General features: G+C 34.2%; 1 long non-coding RNA gene across 1 annotated transcript in view; it reads left to right on the forward strand.

Moving 5' to 3' along the window:
* LOC141656787 (uncharacterized) overlaps positions 1–10,044 on the forward strand; it is a 31,518-nt gene extending 21,474 nt beyond the window's left edge. Inside the window, exon 2 of the long non-coding RNA XR_012548565.1 lies at positions 9,678–10,044. This is a non-coding gene — a long non-coding RNA (uncharacterized LOC141656787). The remainder of the gene's footprint in view (positions 1–9,677) is intronic.
* Positions 10,045–16,715: the final 6,671 nt, after the last annotated feature.

The raw sequence follows: 16,715 nt of genomic DNA on the forward strand, positions 1-16,715 counted from the left end.
GCTAAGAGAGATTAACTTGTGATACTATATCACATTTCCTTTGGCTTATATCAAAGTCTTCACTTTGATAATCTCATCACGACTAAATCGTGATTCCTTGAACTCTTTGAAATTCTTCAAAGATTTCTCTATTTACCTTATTAAGTGAACATACTAGCGTCAACTTAAATCGTTGGTAAAAGAAAATGATCAACCTATTTTGGATCGATGATTTACAACCTCGATCTCCTTTTCAACCAAAAAGCACGAGACATCTTGCTTTGAATACAAGATACGCATATACCATTAACAATCTAATGGTTTCAAGAGTACTCGATAACTCTTTGCGTTCATCATTCCAAAATTTAAGGTTTAATCTTGGGTTACCAATTTGAGTCTTACATCATCTTCATGATATATCATTCTAGTTTGGTTTAGAATATAATCACCTTGATGATGGGCTAGCCATACATCAAATCATGGTGTATAGGGTCACAAAAGTGAAAACCTCTTTTGTATCTTAACAAGTTTATATTCTTATTTAGAGTTAATGCACTTAATAGTCATAATTAAGTACAACTTTAAATCCAAAAACTAGATTGAGTACACAATTACTCTATCTCTCGACTTCATTGTTGCTAGTCGTCATATTCTAATCATCCTATGTATCAAACATAATGATGAAAACCACCACCGGTTTCTAATATTGACGGAGTAATACTAGCAAAATTTATGTTTAATCAAATAAACATTTAAAGAAGAAGGTTCAATTAGATGTCCCACAACTAACTTGTTGATTCTTCAATAATTTGGGGTAGTTTCCTTTCTCGTGTCTAACATTTAAGACAATGGAAACTTTATCGGTCGGGTTTGATAGGTTTAGTATCGTCATTCTCAACAACTTTACCTTTAACATTACCTTGTATCAATTCCATTATAATCTTTACTTCTTGAACCTCGTCCTCATCTTAACGGTTTAAGAGAATGCTCCCACTTAATTCAATGAGTCTTTGCTTTGAGAAGCAAAATTGAATTCATGAAGATTCACTCTTCATTTGTTCGTTTTAGTCTTAAAACTTTCATTGAAGTGGTTGCGTTATTTTGGTCAATTACGAATTCTGACAAAACTAATTACCAAAACAATTTATCGCTTCAAGGTACTTAATTCATTTAAGTACATGAAAAATAATCCATTGTAAGTAGATGTGTTAGTCAAGAATCAAAACCTGTTTGATAATGAATAACTTTAATCTATACTCTTAACAAGAGATCCTTAGCAATGGTTCGTTTGAGGTTTTAGAAGCAAATTCAAATTTTGTCTTTAGTTACGATGTTTTAATGGAGATTTGAATCAAAAACGAAATGATATCGTATATGAATTGTGGTAAAGAAATAGAACAATATAACAACGGAATAGTGGAAAACTTAACATTTATCGTTTTATTAATACTTGAAAAACAAGTAAAGCATTTACATAGTGACCTCTACCCAACTATGATAAATGATTCCAAGACCCAAATTCATATCGACTTAGGCACGGGGTAGCCGATGAAACCTTCATCAATATAACTCGGTGGATTAACCTTTTAATCGATTCTACTTTTAGAACTCTTGGTCGATAAAATTACTCTAATATTTATCTATAGCCCAAAACACATCAACAAGGGCACGGGGTAGCCGATGAAACCCTCATCAATTACTTTTGTTGAGTTCAATCCAAATTTCGAATAAATGTGTCCATTATCCAAACCCACATTAACTTAGGCACGGGGTAGCCGATGAAACCCTCATCAACATGAATTCGGTGGATTAGACATTTATCACCCACTTCCCCTACGTAACAAGGTTTGTACCGGGGTAGCGAGTGCACTCCCTCGCGAAATAGGTTTTCATGGTTTCTACTATTTGGTAAGGCTATGTCTCAATTGTTTGTTTTAGCGAGAGGTCATGTCAATTTATTATCTATCACGTTTTAAGTGAACTAAAGCGGTGAACTATGATAATTCTAATTGACACGGTCGATAAACTCGATAAAAAAAAAAAGAGGATGCATGTTTAGTTATGGCGATTTAGCGATGCATGCGACATAAAATAAAATGCAAGCATAAAAATAAATAAATCCTAGTATGGCCTTTCCTAAAAAAGAAAAACTATTAACCTATTACACATTCGGAAACCAACTCCATTGGTCCCTTGAACTTCGGTTGTGGCACGCATCTCTAGGTAACACCGTCTTTATGTATCGCCATTCTTGAAGAAATCCATCTTTTGGAACTCCGGAATGAATAAAATTACATAATAAATTACATAATTTCCTATTATACATTTGTAACTTAAAATAAAATAAATCTATTAAATTACAAAACGGTGATACGAGATCACAATAAAAATTACAACCGAATCGGTATTCCCATACATTTCGGGAAATACCAATTAAAATCTAAGGCCATACTAAGTAAAATTACATAATTCAAAATTACATAAATTAAAATTATGACAATCATAAAGAAAAATGCAGCATTATAATATGTATGAACATGCTCAATTTTATGCTAAATCGCCTTTAATTAGCCAATATCGTATATTACTCGGTTTTTACGGTTTGCGTGATTTCAACATTTTATAATCACAAAAATACATAAACTCATATTTATGCATAAGTTAATTACCCTAACCTCTTAGGACTCAAAATATAGTCTTCACTAATAATTTGACCATAATTAACCTTTATTTATAAAATTGTTCATAAATGGACCAAAAATTACAAAAATAAGCTATTAAACTTCAAATAAATCAAAAAATTTCAAATAAATTCAAAATTTGAAATTTAAACTCATGAACATTCTGGAAAAATTCCATGACACTCATAATGTTCAAAATCTTAGGTTAAAAATTTCGAAATTTTTCGGGAAAAACAATGTTGCGGTTTATCGATTTATAATAAAATAATCATAAAAACATGGAAAAATTATTTTCACTAAATTTTCAATTTTAGATCTGAAAAAGATAATAAAATGCAACATTAGACGTTTTTCCTAAGTCATAGATTATGTTTTATTAATTTTCACTAATAATGTCACTATTTATGCTATTTTTCTTCAAAAATTCATAAATCATGCTAAAAGACTTCTTTATAGCCAATTATTTTACACACATCTTGTAAAATTGCATGTGACAACATATTAATTTTCTATGACCAGATTCGAAATTTAACTCATATTAACCTATTTTCTCTTAAATCCGAATTTAATAATGAAAAATTCATTTTTCGAGCATAACAAGTCCAAAAATTATGAAAATTTACAGGTTATCTCAAAATAATATATGTAACAACATATCCAAAAACCAACTTAAAATTCGAAGTATAGCTAATTTTCGACCAAAAATGACATTTTTACTCATAAAATCACATTTAAATGTCATTATAGAGAAATATGAACAATAAAAATCCGTAAAATTAACCAAAATATCCTAAAACATTTTAGGACCAGAAATATTAATATGCATGGATTAATTTAGTGATATCTCATAATAACACAAATTTTACAAGTTTTATTTGTTATTCTTATAACTTGGAAAAACTTTTAACCAATTTGCATGCAAACAACCGTGGCTCATGATACCGATTGAAGGAAATGTAGATCTATATACATACTAACATACTCATATATGTTAAAATTAATTTGTCATAAAATTAAATGTGGATTTTATGCATGCAAACATTAATAAAATAAGATAAGAAAACATTTTCTCACCAGAAAGATTTCGGTCATAATGGGCACTAACAAGATCTCCTTCTTGTTAGTTCTTGAGCTTTCCATTAATGGATGAACATTCTTGACTTCAAATTAGAAGCCCTCCAATTAGTAGCACCCAAGACAATCCCTTAATCCCACAAATAAACATGTACTAGATGTTTGTATTGTAGTTTACCTTAAAATCTATTACTAATACTCATATACTACTTCTAGTAATCTTAGTAATTTATATGAACAATTTAGATTAAAATCTCATCCTTTTTGATGAAGATGGAAGAGAGAGAAGAGAGGAAATTCTACATGAACATCTTGCATGTTTTATGAATGGTAGTATTTAAGAAAAATAAAGCAACCAACACTACTCAATTAAGAGTGTGTGTGCCGCCCAACTCTAGCCCAAAGGAGCATCATTGCTTTTCTTTTTCTCTTATCAAAAATATAGGTGTGTAAGAAAGTGGAGTAGGTTGTAAGGCTAGTCAAGAGTAGTCATCATGATGTTTATTTTATCAAATAAAATAAAACAACCAAAACCCACTAACACACCCACTATTTTCGGTCCATTATGTATAAAATGGACTACCATTTTATTTTTGTCAATTTGTCATTTGTCACACAATATGTCACATGTAGTATGATACATGTTACTAATTAATTAAATGCATATTTATCACATAAATATCATTTTATAAATTAATTAAATTACATTCAACAAATTGACTAGTGATGCTTGATCACTTAAATAAAATGGGTCATACAGTTATAATTCACAACTTCTTGTAATTATAATTAACCATTCATTCTTATCTTTATTGTTTCTCAAACAATAAATAATTTTAGCAACAAAGCATTTTATTACTAAAATAAATCTTATTTAATCCCATTACAATAAGATATCAATATTCTCTTTCTCACAAATCGAATTGTTCAATTTTAAGGAATTAATTAATCTGTATCGGTATACAACTAATTAACCTTTTCAATTAAGGGAATCGTCCTTTAGGTGTGACCTCAAGGGATCAACTGATCACCACCGTCGCACGACAGTAATGTCAAACTCTAGCCAGCCAATCATTACCGATATGTGTGGACCAGTTGACTATATATATGTAATGTATCATCCCTTCCGTATTATTGAAATGAGATTTAATAATGATATTTAAATCATGTGATCGCACTATTGTTGAGGACACATTTCCCAACATTCACAAGTCCATAGAGACCAATATTATTGTGATGCAAAAATTTCCTAACATCCTGCTGCTTATTGATCCCATTAATTCCCCTCACATTCCAACATCCAATACTATCCATTAACAGATGATCCAGGTTGTTCCTCCAATCTCCCACTCAGTTAAACCTTTGAAGGACTCAATGCCTCCACATAAGATTTAGTTGGTGAAACATCCTTTCTTAAGCTCTGATGTTCTAGTCTAGTGACCTATTGAATAACAGGAGGAGAAGAAATAATTCTAGATGAGTCATGGTAAGTAACCCCTCCAAAAGGAACATCAACAGGAATCTGTGCTACAGCAGGCGCAGCCACTTGAGGAGCCTTCTGTACTGATTTCTGAACAGGCCTCCATATTTTCTGAGGAGGTTTAGTAGGTGGACCAGAAGCAGGTTTAGAGGCAGGCACTACAGTTTTCTTCTTACACATTTCCCTTGTATGCCCAATTCCTCTACAGCTACCACATATAGTCGGTTTCCACTAATACTCCACAAGAATACTCACCTCACTGCCTTTCTCATCTTTAAAAACCAAATTATCAGGAAAGTCCTGACAATTTCCACCTCAATTAAAAGTCTAGCAAATCCTAATCTGGTTTTTTCCTCAGTTGCAACATCCCTCTTAATAAATTTACCCAGCAGCCCAGACAACTTCTCAAGGCTAGTCTTGCTCCAAAATTTAAGAGTCAAACCACATAAGCGAACCCAGATAGGAACATACTTGACTCGTTCTTTCAGTAAACTACAAGATTCAGTCCAGGGTTTGACAACTAAGGGTTTATTGTCAAACATGGGAAAGCCTTGTTGTAATACCAAACTTTGACACTCTTTAGTAGGAAATCGCACCAAAACCACCCCATTAGGAAGGAAAGAAATTTTATCAAATTTGTAAACCCCCCATAATTTGTGAACAAAACCTGAGAGCAACTCCCATGGAGGATTACTACCGAGAACATAACAGACAACGGCTGTATCCCAGTATTCAATCTCAGAATTAACATCTTCACAAGTAAGTTGCAGTAAATCTCGAGATGAATCAGCAATAGGGCTCTTAGATCTAGGAGAAACAGCACGCTTACCTTTCACCTGTGTCCATTCCTCAGCCGCAGCATCATCTTCCTGCTCAGGCTCTGAAATAGGAGTATCATCAACAATATCATCCATAACCAACACCGGTATGCCAACAATTTCACTCAATTCCTTGGTTTTTTGAGCATCCGCCGTTTGAGGAACACAATACTTTCAGACAATTGCGGCATCACAGCAGTACCTTGAGAAGATTCTGGTCTATCCATGTCTAAATTGAGATCAGAAAAACGCGAGAAAGAAAGTCTTAATTTTGCTTTAGGTCGTGATTTAGGTTTTGGTTGAGATTTTTTTGTGATTTTCCTTGCCATTGTGCAAATCAAAATCGCAGAAACCCTAGAGAGAAGTCAGAGGAAAATCTCTCTAGAAATCTCATTTTTTATGTAACTTGAATTATTTATAACCTACTTATATTATATTTTTGTATTTGTATGTTAAATAATTAACATCTCTATACATCTAATAAATTATAAAGTTTAATAAAATTGCATAGATTTTAAATTTAATATATAATTTTATGTAATACTATAAGTGTGCATGTTTATACTAATTAATTATTTTATTTTAAGGAAATTGATCATCTTCTAGTTTTCTATAAATATTTAGGAAATTTACCAAGCATCTTCTTTCTCTTAGTCTCCTTGAAATTGACCATCTTAATTAATTATTTTATTTTAAGGAAATTGACCATCTTAATTAATTATTTTATTTTAAGGAAATTTACCATGTTTTAGTCTGTTACAAATGTTTAGGAAAATTACAAAGCTTCTATCCAATTTAACTTTAACCCAAATTATATAATATTTTGCATTGAGATCCCTTAATCGGGTCCATCACACGGTGCTAGTGATTTAAAACTATATAGTATAATTAATTTGTATAACTTTCTTTAATTACATTGAAGTCCCTTGGTTTCTGGATTTAATATATAGTACTAGTATTGGTGCCCGGCTTCGCCCGGGCTACCTCTATTTACTATTAATTTTTTTTCTCATTAAATAAAATTACTTAAAGTTGCATAACCCATAAATTTATCATTAGTGTATTTTTCTATGACATCCAAAATTACGATGAAATAAATTTTTAGGCAAATTCACTACTCCCGCTATTAATATTTTACTCTTTTTAATGAAACAATAGTAATAACATTTCACTACTCGCCTTTAATCATTGTTACTTTCACTACTCCCGCAGTAATTATTGTTACTGTCACTACTGTCGCATTAATATTGATAATTTCACTACTCCCGCTGTAATTATTGTTACTTTCACTATTGCCGCATTAATATTGATTATTTCACTACTCCCATTGTTGTTTCTACCACTTTCACTAATCTCGCTGATAATATTGTTACTTTTACTATTCAAATGAGTGATTACTATCATATAAACTAATGTTACTACAATTTTTTTTTATGATGATAATAATAAATACCATAAGTTTTATTTTAAGGAAATTGACCATCGTCTAGTCTTCTATAAATATTTAGGAAAATTACCAAGCATCTTCTTTCTTTTAGTCTCCTTGAAATTGACCATCTTAATTAATTATTTTATTTTAAGGAAATTGATCATCTTAATTAATTATTTTATTTTAAGGAAATTGACCATGTTTTAATCTCTTACAAATGTTTAGGAAAATTACCAAGCTTTTATATAATTTAATTTTAATCCAAACTATATTATATTTGCATTGAGATCCCTTAATCGGGTCCATCACACGGTGCTATTGATTTAAAACTATATAGTATAATTAATTTGTATAACTTTCTTTAATTAAATTAAAGTCCCTTGGTTTCTGGATTTAATATATAGTATTGATTTTAATCCAAACTATATTATATTTGCATTGAGATCCCTTAATAGGGTCCATCACACGGTGCTATTGATTTAAAACTATATAGTATAATTAATTTGTATAACTTTCTTTAATTACATTGAAGTCCCTTGGTTTGTGGATTTAATATATGGTACTAGTATTGGTGCCCGGCTTCGCCCGGGCTACCTCTACTTACCATTTAATTTTTTTTTTTTCATTAAATAAAATTACTTAAAGTTACATAACCCATCAATTTGTCATTAATATATTTTTCTATGACATATTCTAAAATTACGATGAAATAAATTTTGAGACAAGCAAATTCACTACTCCCACTATTAATATTTTACTCTCATTAATGAAACAATAGTAATAACATTTCACTACTTGTCGTAATCATTGTTACTTTCACCACTCCCGCATTAGTATTGATAATTTCACTAATCTCGTCGTAATTATTGTTACTTTCACTATTGCCGCATTAATATTGATTATTTCACTTCCCTCGTTGTTGTTCTACCACTTTCACTAATCATCGCTGATAATATTGTTAATTTTACTATTTAATATTGTTAGTTTTACTATTTAAATGAGTGCTTATTATCATATAACTATATCCAATGTTACAACAATTCTTTTCTTTACAAACAAAATTAATTTTACTACTTAGGCATGTAATTTTAAGAGTATTATATATTTATATAAATATATTACATATATGCATTAAATCAAATCGAAAAAATTATGCAATATTATATATTATGGAATCTAACTTGAATTATCTATAACCTACTTATATTATATTCTTATATGTTAAATAATTAACATCTCTATACATCTAATAAACTATAAAGTTTAATAAAATTGTATATATTTTCTATAACCTACTTATATTATATTTTTATATGTTAAATAATTAACATCTCTATACATCTAATAAACTATAAAGTTTAATAAAATTGTATAGATTTTAAATTTAATATATAATTGTATGATGATAATAATTAATACCATAAGTGTGCATGTTTATACTAATTAATTATTTTTAAGGAAATTGACCATCTTCTAGTCTTCTATAAATATTTTGGAAAATTACCAAGCATCTTCTTTCTTTTAATCTCCTTAAAATTGACCATCGTAATTAATTATTTTATTTTAACGAAATTAACCATCTTAATTACTTATTTTATTTTAAGGAAATTGACCATGTTTTAATCTCTTACAAATGTTTAGGAAAATTACCAAGCTTCTATATAATTTAATTTTAACCCAAATTATACAATATTTGCATTGAGATCCCGTAATCGGGTCCATCATACGGTGCTAGTGATTTAAAACTATATAGTATAATTAATTTGTATAACTTTCTTTAATTACATTGAAGTTCCTTGGTTTCAGGAATTAATATATAGTATTGATTGATTGATTGATAAGTGAACATAGTAATAAATTAGTAAATTATGTGTCTGTGTACTTTGTATTTTGTAATGCGCATCAAAAAATTTGTTATATATTTATACTCACTCCGGTCATTTGTTGTCCTTTTTCATTTTTGGGTGTTTCAGTTAATTGTTGTCCTTTCTATTTTAATATTGCATTTGATGAACAATTTGGTCATTCACACTCAATTTCATCAACATGTCATTTAGTAATTGACCATCACTCCTTTCCTTGGTCTTTGTGCCAAAATCAAAGGACAACAAATGACCGGGACGGAGGGAGTAATTTGGGAGTTATCGATGACTTTTCCGGTAAATTTTGTTACTTGTTTTCCACCTTGACATAAGATCTCGTATTGTTGCATTCAGGTATATGTTGATTGTGGCCAGAAGGACAGGCTTGAAGCCATAGAGTGGATGCAGGTTGAATCGAACTTGCAGATAGCGCCCCCATCTAACTTAGACGACGACGCCATTACCCAAACCGAGGTGACTGCCAAATTTGATGACACGATTACGGATCCTACGGCTGCAACCCTTGAGGCAGCTTTCGGTTACATGTAAGACCATCATATGTAAGAGCTGTGAATTGCCAACCAGAAGACCATGGTTATTGGCAACTACACCTACTTGGCTACTTTATATTTGTACCTAAATAAATCAACCAACTCCTTTGATGGTCTCATTTACGCACTATAAGCGAATAATATGGAATAAAACTTTATATTGCACTTTAGTTTCCGTTTGATATTTCTTTTTTTTTAAGGTAATGCTAAAAACAAATTTATCAAATTGGGCCTAAAATGAAAATAATTAATCTTTTGTGGTTCACGTAAGATGATTTATTATGTACGAGCCTCGGTAGCTAAGAGTTGCCACAAGGCGACTATGAGAGTAAAGTCGCCCTTCACAATGACAACTCTTATCCTCCAAAAAAAAAATGGTGCTAGTAACTACAAGAAAAGTGTTGCTTACCGACGGTAAGAAGCATTATCGACTCAAATAGACAGTAAAAGATTTTTAGTCGCTAAATTATCGACGGAAAAACTTGGTCTTGAAAAAACAGCATTACTGACTGATATATGTAATAATATTACATTATTACCGACATAATTTAGGATTGATCGGTCTCACCCAGATAAAAACAGAAGCCTCGACTCCCTCCCTCATTATTTACCACGCCCTACCCTCTCTTCACCTCAATGGCTCCATCACCCACCCAGATACAAATCTCTTACTATTTCGACGCTTTTAAGGCTAACTATGACGGTTAAAAGCGTTGACATTTATTTCTCGACGCTTATAGGTACGTGGTTTTTTGGGTTGTTAGAATTTTGTGACGCTTTTTAGCATAAACCTTGTCATTGTTTTCCCGGGTACATGGAGATTGTAAAGGAACCAGGAATGGAAGGAGCAAAGCCAGTATGTACAACGATTCTGCCGAATCATAAATTGGCATTGGCAGATGGGTACGCATATTTTGAAGGATCCTAGGAAGTACAGATTTGTAGGCCGGCTAATATACTTGACGATTACACCGCCTGATTTAGCGTATACTTTTCATGTCTTATCTTAATTTGTACATGCACCGAGGAAGGAGCATCTTGATGCGGCAATTTAGGTCATTCACTATACTATATAAACAAGTAATGGACCAAAATTGCGACCTTCGTTTAAATGGCTACTCGGACTCGGACAGGGCAAGTTGTCCATTGTCGAGGAGATCGTTAACCGGGAATTGTGTAGCTTTGAGGCATACCCCCATTTCATGGAAAGCAAGGAGGCAAACAACGGTTGCACGATCGTCAGCCGAACCAGAGTATAGAGCACTAGGAGCGCTTCCTTTTCTTTTTCCTCTATCTATCACAACCACATACAACTCATGTCCTCCTCACCGAACTCTTACTCACCACAGGTGCCACTCCTTACATCACAACATTAGGTAACTTACGCATCAGGACCAACACATACGTAAAGCAATGCATAAAGAAGCAAAAAGGACACCTTTGAATTAAACATAATAGGCAACGAAGTCAAAAGATAAGCATATGACCCAAAACAGGGGTCACTAGATCGAGTACATGCCACTCGATCGAGTAAATGACTTACTCGATCGAGTAGGTGAAAGTCAGAGACGTATAAAAAAAAAAATTACCAGGGCTACTCGATCGAGTACCAAGGTGCACTCGATCGAGTGTTGGCCACTCGATCGAGTACCCTATGCATTTCTCAGCACTGTCAAGTTTTCGTAAAACAGTCATAACTCACTCATTTCTTGGTCGTTTTGGGCGTGTGACCTATCGTTAGAATCGTAAAAGAATAAGCTATCACCTCCAATTAGAATCACATTAAAATAATTTATGCATCTGAAGTTATAACAGTTTAAAAACAACCTCTCTATAATCGAAAAAACACAACTACTTGATTTTTACTTCCAAACGACTTAAACAACAACAAGGTAGACAAAAACAACTCAGTACTCATAAAACCAGTATTGCTAATCACATGTTACAATCTTCAAAAGTCAAGCAACAACATCCATCATGCACATATATTATTTAACTTATTAATCATGTACTAACCGCATGCTTTAATTTTATAACTTTTCGTAACACAAAACATTCTCATACATTACAAATCCTATTTCCATGTTACTAACGCAACAATATTACAAATCCACTTCATCATCTAAACATATTCATATTCACAAAATTCATATTCTCATGCAATTGACACTCCATCTTTTCCAATCAATTCATCTATTTCAACCACATTCTTCATCTAACAAGTGCATATGATATAACAGTAGGCAAGTATATGAAATTAGTATATAACTTTACGCAAACAAACTATTTATAATCATATCACACCTCCTAATATCATGTTACTAGTATAAACACATTATAAACCATTCATCCTGCAACATCATTACCCATCACATATTATCATATTATCTACTTCCCTTTTTCCACCACATCATTCATTTTCTCATGTACTTTTCCAACAATTCCAAACATCATTGTAAACCAAATATCATGCAACATGCCTATTCACAACACTTTATCATTTACCACATTCCCCATTCCACCACAATCATACATCCACTGATTCATACCACACATTACTATATAGATACACAATTCACAAGGTAAATACATAGCGATCCCGACTCATATCCCATGGTGACCGGTTCAAAAATTGTAGGGCGAGTTCGCGACTTTAGGACGTCTCCCAAGTCTTTGCATTAGCTCCTACAACTTCTACCCCGGGTTCATTTTAATTTGACTCCCTATATTCATTAGGTTCATTAGTTCCAAGGTTTCGGATCGTCGCCTCGATACCATTTTGTAACACCCCCATACTCCAAGTGCCTTACCAGGACCACTCAGGTATAAAGATGTTACCATCTCGGTTCCCCGAGGCAATGATAATCATAAGACAATAACGAAACGACATTTAAATAGTATAAGTTTAGTGAAAGAATACAATCCAAAACCAAATACCCAAAATACGGGTTACATGTTCTCAAAACAACTATCTCATCAACTAAATAAGATGTCTGACAAACTATTCAAGCTACGATGAAGACTCTATCATCATCGAAGGTGACACATCCCGCCTAGCCCATGTATCTCGACTCATACCGCTCAACAACCGCTCACCATCCCCGAATGGATCACCACAGTTTTAAAACAATAAACGAGGTCAGTACTAATCACACAATTTATATAATCTCAACAACACAACAAACAACACGGCTCAGTATCACGAGATACACTCGAACTCCATCATCAACTCCACAATCACGACTACACTAAAGTGTGTAGCCCCATGCCAGTACCCATCGCAACAGGTTACTCCTCGCCGCCATTGGGGGACCGCAGCCGTTCCCACCTAAGCCCCGCTCATCTCCGTCGAGCGATTAACCCAAATCCATTAATGTGCACATCCCTTATGTGGCGGGTTCCACAAAAGGCGAATAATGGGCGTGAAGCCATTCCTGCAAGTGACTCCACTCAGCCAGGGACGCACCCCGAAGAACACAGACAGATACAAACAATCACAACTACCAACCAGCAATCAAAACCAACAACCGTCACAATACTCGTATGATAACAATTAACAATCACAGATCACCACCAACACTGATGCGTGTCTTTTATATAAGGTTTTCACCTCATTTTCACACGCATTTCTGTACTTTTTATGTAACATCTAGCTACAAATGCCCCCGAATATCCTACTTTGGTTCGTTTTATGTAATTTGCAGGAATTAACCGAAGATGAGTTAAATCGAGCCTAATTTGTCCCAATTGCATGCATTCATGGAGAATAAGGAGCCGGAGCTTGGAATCTAACATTTTTTGGAGACGCGTGAACTGGTTTCGGGAAGTATTTCAAGGTCTAACGAGCTTAAACAGCTCGATCGAGTGATTTATTGCTCGATCGAATGCTTTTATTTGCCTAAGTTACTCGATCGACCACTTTTGAGTACACGCAAGAGGAAGCAAAGCAAGGAATACTCGATCGAGTAGTTTATTTCTACTCGATCGAGGAGATTGATGCACAGTTGCTCGATCGAGTGGTTTATTTCCACTCGATCGAGTGGTTTACCCTTCTACAGCCTTTATCCGCCTAATTACTTTATGGGCTTTCGTAATTAGTCCATAGATTAGGTTATAGGATGGATTTTTAGTATAAGACTAAAGTAGTGAACTACGTTACGGGGGCTCTCTCTTCTCTCGTTGGTCCATTTTGACGATATACTTTGTTACTGTTCTTTGGATTTTGCTCTTTCCTTATACTTTTGCTACTCGGATTCAGATTGTATTGGTATTATCATTCTTCCTTAATCTTTTAATCCTTTTTATTGCTTTAATTCCTTCTTCCCTATAATAGTTATCGTAATTACTTTAATTCAATTCTTATTAGTCTTTTATAATGTTGAATTCCAATTATCTATTTTTTGTTATTGATAATTCGTTGGTTATGAGTAGCTAATTCCCCTCTGCTAAGACTATAGGGGATCCATAATTATGAAGGGAGAGTAATCGATTTATTGGGTTAATGCTGGTATTGTCTTTGTTGGTTAAATGTTACAATTAACTGTATCCGTCTAATTGAGTCGACGCAATTAGACCTTTATTTCTTAGTGATCCTTAACCTGGACCGAAAGGTTGGAAAAGGCGAGACTAGTAGCGAACAATAGGGTATTGCAGTGAGGGCGAAAGTTAAGCTGTTTACGCTTTAGGGTGAATTAAGGACCGAAAGGTGACGTTCGCTACCCCTTAGATCGTATTTGCATTAATCTGAGACCTAGATTACTTGACCGAATGATTATGGTGAACCGTCTGTCTTAGCTGTTTCTCCTTATCTGATTAATTCCTTCCTCTTATTTTCTCTTCCTTATTCTTCTTAGTTTAGAACATCATTTTTAAAACCCCCCAATTTGGTTACCTTGACGAACTTAGATTAAGCTGACAATTTCCTACCTCTCTGTGGATTCGACCCGACTTCCCTAGCTATATTAGTTAGAGCCGGTTGGTATTTTTGACAGTGCACGTGACAGGGACGTGTCAAATTTTGGCGCCTTTGCCGGGGAGGTGGCGCAATTTTGTTGCTTTAATTAAGTTTGTCTCTCGTCTCAAGGAATTTATTCCTTGAGGCTGATCTCATTTTTTGCAAAGTTTTGATTAATTTTGCAGGTTGTTCATTGCTTTGTAAGTCTATCTCTGTAGGAATGTCTAAATTACAAGGTTGTTCGATCACCGAGCATATAGAGCCATGTGGTAGATGTGGCGAGGAAGGAATGACCCTATTGAATGTATGGCAAGTGTAGAGCGTGCCCTTGCTTATAAGAAATACAAGCAAGGAGTTCCTTTTTCTCAATTGTATGAGGAAATAAAGAATGTCTCTGCCCCTTCTACGCCGATCTGCATAGCAGTTTCTCCTTCTGCAAATGAAGAAGTTGCTGAATTAAAATCCTTTGTGATGAGCATGTGCGATAGTAAGGACACGGTCATAGCGGAATTGAGGGAACAAGTCGCGCAGTTAACACTCGCGAAAGACCAAGCCGAGCTTCTACCGACATGCAATTCAGTTAGTGCAACGAATTTCCAAGTTGGCTTTACTGGTGAAAAGCCAAAAGTTCCAGAAGACGGGGTTTTGATAGTGACGATACCGGAGGATGATTTAGACGAGTTTTGGAAGAAATACTTGTCTGCGTGTCTTTGTAAACACTCGATCGAGTGATTTTTCTACTCGATCGAGCGATTTAGTTCATCCTACCACTCGATCGAGTGAAAATACTGGTCGATCGAGGAGTGCACAAGTTGATGTTGGTCGATCGAGTGATTTTATTACTCGATCGAGTAAGTTTGCTGAGGAAATCACTCGATCGAGTGATAAAAATGGTCGATCGAGTGAAACAGAAGAAGAAAATGGTCGATCGACTGATAAAAGTACTCGATCGAGTACTTTAAATGGCGGGGATCCTAATTTACTATCTAATACCGCCACCGTGTCATCTTCCCCTGCTGTGGAGACGTCACGCATTGATAAGGGTAAAGAAAAAGTTGCGGCTCCACTCGTTGCTACCAGGGTACCCTTCCCAAGCCGTCTGAAGGACGCAAAGATCGAGCAACAGTACGGTAAGTTTGTGGACATTGTGAAGAACCTCCAGGTAACTGTCCCTCTTTCCGAACTTGTTACTCAGGTACCCACTTACGCTAAATTTATGAAAGATATTGTGACGCGTAAGAGAAATTTGAGTGAATTTGAGACGATTTCATTTATGGAAGAGTCTAGTAATTTGCTTTTGAATAAGAGTCCGCCTAAAATGAAGGACCCGGGCAGCTTTTCTATTACCTGTATTATAGGCAACATGGTCATTGATAAGGCCCTTTGCGATTTAGGTGCCAGTGTCAGTGTCATGCCCCTTCCTGTCTGCAAGAAACTGAACATGAGTCATTTTAAAGTGACTAACATTACCCTACAGATGGCTGATAGATCTGTTAGGAAGCCCTTAGGTGTCTTAGAGGACGTGCATGTGAAAATAGGCAAGCTCTTTATTCCAAGAGATTTCATTGTTTTGGATATACCGAGGACACAGGACCCAAATTATCTTAGGAAGACCATTCCTTTGTACTGGTGGGAAATTTGTTATTGATGTCGACATGGGCGTTTGACTCTTGCGGTAGGGAATGAGCGTTATCACTTTGGTCGCCTAGTACTTTGGCTCGACCAATGATAGAGGATACTTGCTATTCGGTTGATATTATTGACGAGTCTATTTATGACTTCTGGTCGGGTTCTTTTATGAAGGACCCACTAGAAGCCCTTATGCTTTTGATGAGTGTGCGAGATAGCCCCAGGACGATGACTGCGTTGGAATTGCTTGTTGATGAT

Source organism: Silene latifolia, chromosome 5, assembly GCF_048544455.1.
Source record: "Silene latifolia isolate original U9 population chromosome 5, ASM4854445v1, whole genome shotgun sequence".
Lineage (NCBI taxonomy): Eukaryota > Viridiplantae > Streptophyta > Magnoliopsida > Caryophyllales > Caryophyllaceae > Silene > Silene latifolia.